Here is a 6,938-nt window from a genome sequence, read left to right on the forward strand (position 1 = left end):
AAAAGTTAAATACTTTTGTTATTGAATATTTGTTTGTATGATATATATATATATGTATATTTATATATATGTTGCATGATTAATAATATTGTATATTAATGTTTCTTTTTGGAGGTTTTCTTGAACATATAAACTGTTTATATGAGAGATTAATTTTTTTTTGTGTTATATATACTGGGCCCACCACGCCCGTTTTCGATGCGTACTCTGATTATTTTTCCAACACGGGGACCTAGTACCCACCCTACGCTCCTGTCCAACCAAGTGTGGCGGGAGCCCAGCCCAGTCCAGTTGTCCCGCCAACTGGTTTTAGTGTCGTGCCACCCGCTGGTTTCAATGCAGCTCTGACGGGATATGAAACAGCGCCCACTGGGTAGAATGCTTATCAACTTGCATTCAGTGCTATAATTGATGCTCCATCCCAGTCTTCCACTCCCAATCGGACCCTCAACAGCAATAGGCGTGAAGGCAAGGGCAAGGGCAGAAAGCCCAAGGGAAATGGGACAGTGCAGACAGGATAGGGAACTACCCCCGACGGGAAGTATGTCTCGTAGTACTCCGAGGACATTGACTTAGTGGATTCTCGGGAGAAAATCTTCAATTCCATGGCCAGCATGCCCATTACCGAAAGCCACAATCCATTCGGAGAGACAGGGAAAGGCAAGATCCAAACAAGTACTATCGTTTTCATAACAATGTGGGACACCACATCAACGAATGCCGCCAACTAAATGATGAAATCAAAAACCTCATCAAACTAGGACACCTTCACCAGGATACTCGAGATGGAGCACGCCAGGCTCAGGCCCCAACCGCAGTAGCACCTGCACAGCCCGCAGCCCCCCAGGCTCCAGGTACGGTGCTTGAAGCCCTGCAGCAGCAAATAGTCCACGGACCTCCCCTAGTGAATGGGCGAGTGGGGACCATGGAGGACCCCACTTTGGGAGTACCTCTCAAAGCTCGCAGAATAGGTATGCGCGGGCCTTAAACCATGATGATGAGGTGTTTACATTAGCTCAATCACCAGCCCAGATGCCAAGGATGACCGACCAAGTCATCACATTCTTCGAGGATGATGCTCAGAGAGCACTTTCCGCTCCACGATCCTTTGGTGGTCGAGAGCCAAGTTTCCAATAAGATGGTGGCTCGGATCCTAATGGACAATGGGAGTTCAATGAACATCCTATTCAAGTCAGCCTACGAGAAAATTGTTGGTCCTAAAACAACAAATCAAAGATACACAGCAGGGAATGGGCCCTTTTTTAACAATTATCAATACCAACCAAGATCATACACACACACACACACATATATATATATATTAAATCACATACAATAAGATTAGAGATTTCCTCTTGTATCCTACCAAGTGTTCTCGAATCTTTTTGTATAAAATCAACGATCTTCCTATCCAAGTTCTGAAGACTCACACCTTGATCTTCTAGACCATTCCTCAAACATACAAGGATGTGTGTGGGTACGTAGGATTCAAAATGTTGATTTATGACTCTCTAGATGTACTCAACACATGAGATCTAGAGTGTTTTGATAAAGATGAGGAATTTAATAGTTTTCAAGTTTAGGAAAACTATCGCTTCTGTTTCTGAGAAAGAGTCTGTGTTTAGCAATAATTTCTTTTTAGGTTTGTAAAGATAATTAACTTATTTAATTAATCTTTATTTTATTAAAATAAGAAGGATCAGTTATAACCTTATTTAATTTTTTAATTTAAATAATACTTAAAAAGAATAATTAAATATATATAATTAAATAAACAAATTATTTAAAATTCAAAATTCAAATTGCAGGGATAGAAAATAACCTTGTTTGGCGCCACACACTATGCAGTACAGTGAGTGGCGTGATCCACATTATGGTTTCCCCTACTTTTCTCATTTGTTTATTTAATTAATATTTAAGACAATATATGTATCCCAAAATAAATATCAGTTAATTCAAAATTATCTTTATCTTAAAATATTAGTTTTAAATAAATAAATAAATATCTTATTCTAAATAAGATAATTATTAATCTCTATTTATATATTAATGCAAACAAGATTAATATTTATTTTAACCTATAGTTTTTCAAATAAAAACTATATAGTTAAATAATTAATTAATTCATAATTAATCAATTGCTCATAATAATCGCATAATTATTTCATTGCCATGGAAAATTAATTTCTTTGCAATTAAGTCATTCTCTCTACAAATATTTCTGTTGACATCCTTACCCTTGACAATGTAGGATAGAGGTGATCTGGGGATCATGGACCTATAATACGAAGCTCCAATAAACCAGATTATTAATTAAACTATTTCATCAAATAATCTTATTTATTAATTCAATGAGTACTCCACTATAAATATGGAATTGCACTCTAAGTATTTATAAAATTATATTTACAGAGTTTTCTCTTCCAGTGCATCGATATAATCAATAAATGTAGTTCTGTCCTCCATTTATTGGCTCGTTAATTAGAGCTGGTCAAGATTACCGTTTTACCCTTCTAATTACCTCTTGATCCTTAAGTATCATTAATTCACTAGCGAATTATTAATCTATAATCAAATTATAGATTTGAGCTAAATAAATATTCAATTCCAGAATTAACCCTTAAGGGAACCAATATTCGATCCGTTAGGAAAGTATGAATTCCATTATTATAATTCATGTTCCCAGCCATTCATGAAATTGAATCTCCAAAACAAAATTCATTAGCCTCATTATACTAAGAAACCTTAATGAGTGAATCAAAAGATTCAATAAACACAAACAGGAGTTCAAGAATACTGAGGATTTAGACTAATCTACAAATGATCTTCTATTATGATAAGAATCAAATCTTTATGTCAAACGGTAAGTTTATACAAATAATTAATTCATATCGGTCCATTCATATATATACTCTATTATATACAACACATTTACTAAGATGTCCATCCACACCACCAATCCGAATCTAGATCACTTGCATCTTGTATGCTTAGTAAACCGTACTAATAATCATTCATTAAATATTTCTTACTTGAATATGTTATTGACTATTTTATTCATTATATATGACCTTAATTATCTCGTACTAATACAAGATCATATTCTTATAAAAGAATAAGGAATTTTCTTAATATGATCATATGATTAATTCAAGCAATAATTATAATATTTAAATATAATAAAGTTGTTCCTTTTATTTAATTCAATAAAATGTCTTTACATGATTTTAGGGCATTAATCCTAAAAATCTCACACTTGCCCTCAAAGCAAGTGAGGCATCTCCCTTAATCCCATGTTGCATACATGACCCATAAATGACTTTGCAGGAAGTGTCTTGGTAAACGGGTCAGCCAAGTTTTGTTCCAACACTATCTTCATAACAGTCACATCACCTCGGTGTACAATCTCTCTAAAAAGATGGTATTTTCTTTCTATATGCTTTCCTCTCTTATGGCTTCTATGTTCCTTGGAGTAACTATTGCTCCACTATTGTCACAGTATAGGATTAATGGCTTATCCATATCTGAAACTACTTCCAGATCAGTGTAGAACTTTCTCAACCATTTCCCAATCAGTTTTGCCTGATCTCACTTTGACATGATTGGCATTGACCTGAACATCATTTATCATGCCTTGAATGTCGATCCAACCGTCGCTCTGATTCAGTAGAAGCGGAGAATGTTTGACCAGACTAGGGCTGAAGCCTTAAAGGCGGAAGTGGACAAGCTACTCACAAACGAAATCATTCGGGACTCCCAATATCCCAAGTGGGTATCCAATCTGGTCCTCTCGCCCAAGCCAAATGGCACTTGGAGGACCTACATAGACTTCTCTGATCTTAACAAATCTTGCCCTAAAGACTGTTTCCCACTGCCAAAAATAGATTAGAGGATCAACTGCACCTTTAGGTATGAGCTCTTGTCCTTTATGGACGCGTACTCGGGCTATAATTAGATTTCTATGCATGTCACAGATCAAGGACACACCAGCTTCCGAACTGATAAAGGAGTTTACTGCTATAAAGTGATGCCCTTTGGGCTGAAGAATGCTTGTGCCACCTACCAAAGGATCATGAACCGTATGTTCAAGGAACGGTTGGGACAGAACATTGAGGTTTATGTAGACAACATGCTGGTCAAGTCTAGAACAGCCCCAAACAACGTAAAGGACCTAACAGAAGTATTTTTCAGTACTTCGTAGGTTTGGGATGAAATTGAATCCCCAGAAATACACTTTTGGAGTTGCCTCCGAGAAGTTCCTGGGATATATTGTCAGTGCTCGAGGGATAGAGGCAAACCCCGAGAATATCAAAGACTTGGTCAATATGCCATCCCCCCAAAAGCATAAGGATGTTCAGAGTCGACTAGGAGGATAGTTGCCTTGAGTCACTTTGTTTCCAAGGCAAGTGACAAGAGCATCCCGTTCTTCAACATACCTCGAGGAGGTCAGAGGTTTGAATGGACGAAGGAGTGTGAGCAGGAATTACAGTAGTTACAAGTGCACATGGAAAACCCACATGTCTTGTCATAGCTCGTAGATAGAGAACCCCTCCTGCTCTACATGGCTGTCTCAGAGAGCGCCATTAGTGCGCGAGGAGGGTTGTGTCCAGCACCCCATGTATTACGTAAGAAAAAGACTCCACAGATCAGAGTACATATACCTACTCATGGAGAAGCTGGCCTTTTGCCTAATGGTAGCTTCTCGGAAGTCAGCTTCTCGGAAGTTAAGGCCTTATTTCCAGGCGCATCCCATCAAGGTCCTCATGAACCATCCCTTACGGCAACTCCTCCAAAATTTAGACTCATCCAGAAGACTCCTAAAGTGGTCGGTCAAACTTAGTAAGTTTGACATCACTTACCACCCGAGGATTGCCATAAAGGGACAGGCACTGGCAGATTTCTTCGCTAAGTGCACCAAAAACTATGAGAGACCTGGGGATGCCCCAGTGGTTGGACCCACGTGGAGGCTACACGTAGATGGGCCATCAAATGGAAATGGTGCTGGGCAGGCCTTATTTTGGTATCCCATGAGGGGCACAGGGTTCACAACACCCTAAGATTTCGGTTTGACACGTCAAACAATGAAGCCGAGTATAAGGTGCTTATTTTTGGGCTCTAAGTAGCACTTGAGCTCAACGCCGAGAGGCTCGAGATTTTCACTGACTCGCAGCTTGTAGTTAATCAGGTACTCATGGAGTACTAGGCCCGGGGGATGAAAACGGTTGCTTACTTGGCGAGGACCCAAGAAATGCAACACAACTTCAAAAAATTAACCATTCGACAAGTGACACGGGAACAGAACTCTAATGTTGATGCCCTGGCCAAGCTCGCAACCACCAGAGATGTTGAGCTGATCAATGTAGTCCTTATTGATTACTTGGTTGCTCCGAGCATCTCAGCTCCCAAGGAAGTGGTAGCAGTCCAACCCCAGGACAGTTGGATGGAGCCCATAGTGAAATAATTTATCTTTGGTGAGTTACTGCAGGACAAGAAAGTAGCTCAGAAGCTGCTTTACCAGGTGCCTCGATATGTCATCATGAAGAATAGAATGTATAAGCGAGGATATTTCTTGCCCTTGCTCTGATGTGTGTCCATGCAAGAAGTCGATCTACTTCGAGAAGTGCATGACGGCTTCTGCGGGGACCACACTTGGGGGCAAAGCCTCGCCAAGAAGATATTGAGACAAGGATACTTTTGGCCCACCATGAGCGGAGACGCGATGGACTATGTCAAGAAGTGTGACAAGTCTCAGCGCTTCGCTATTATACCTCGAGCTCCTCCAAATGAGCTAACCAGATGACTAGTCTTTCGCCCTTTGTGATCTAGGGCATTGACCTTATCGGGTCATTGCCCATGGGAAAAGGAGGAGTGAAGTATGCAATAGTGGTGGTCGATTACTTGATAAAGTGGGTCAAGGCCAAGCTAATCACTACAATCACTTCTAAGAAGGAAATGGACTTCGTCATCAACACTACAACAAAATAGGGGTTTTATAACTTTATTTAGGATTCATTGAAAGTCCACAATGTCTCCCATACGGGGAGACATTGTAGGTGGACTCATTGTAAGTGTATATCTCACATTTCCTAACGGGAGAGGTGAGAGACACCCCACATCTACCAGTGGAAGATGTTGAAAGGTGTCCAAAAAAGTGGACTTTCAACCTCTCCCACTGGGAGATGTGGGAAGTCTCTCACGTCTCCTAGGTTTAAAAAAATAAATTTATAAATAATATTATTTTAATTTGATTTAATAATTAATTAAATTTTAATTATTTTAATTTTAATTTAAATTGATTTACTAATGAATTAAATTAAAATTATTTTAATATTAATTTAAATTGAAATTGACATAATTAATAAAATGAAAATATGCAAGAAACACAATATTTGTTAGACATATACAAGATTAACAAATATTGCACTATATATGAAGAACGAGGTAAAAAGTAAGAAAACCTAACAACGAGGTCGGTAACTTTGGATTATCGATAACATATACATCGCCCATTTTTGTCGCAACTCATCAATTTGTGCCTCAGTATATGACGTACTTGTTAGCTGCAAAAAATATAAAGTAAAATATGGTAATTAATTATTTGATTAAATTTATATATATGGATTCAAAAATAATTTGTAAATTTTAATTAACAATACTGTTCTCAAGTAATGTGCGGGACACTCATGTTCAATCAAATCCTTCAACATCCTCATTATGTAGTATCCACATGCCACATTATTTATTATTATGATTCAACTACTGCTACTACTGCTACTATTGCTACTACTACTACTACTACAGCTACTACTACTGCTACAGCAACTACTAATTCTACAACTACTACTACTGCTGCTGCTGCTACTACTACTACTGCTACTACTGCAACTACTGCTACCACTACTACTACAACTACTACTACTACTACAACTACTACTACT

This window comes from Humulus lupulus, chromosome 6 (genome assembly GCF_963169125.1).
Source record: "Humulus lupulus chromosome 6, drHumLupu1.1, whole genome shotgun sequence".
NCBI classification, from domain to species: domain Eukaryota; kingdom Viridiplantae; phylum Streptophyta; class Magnoliopsida; order Rosales; family Cannabaceae; genus Humulus; species Humulus lupulus.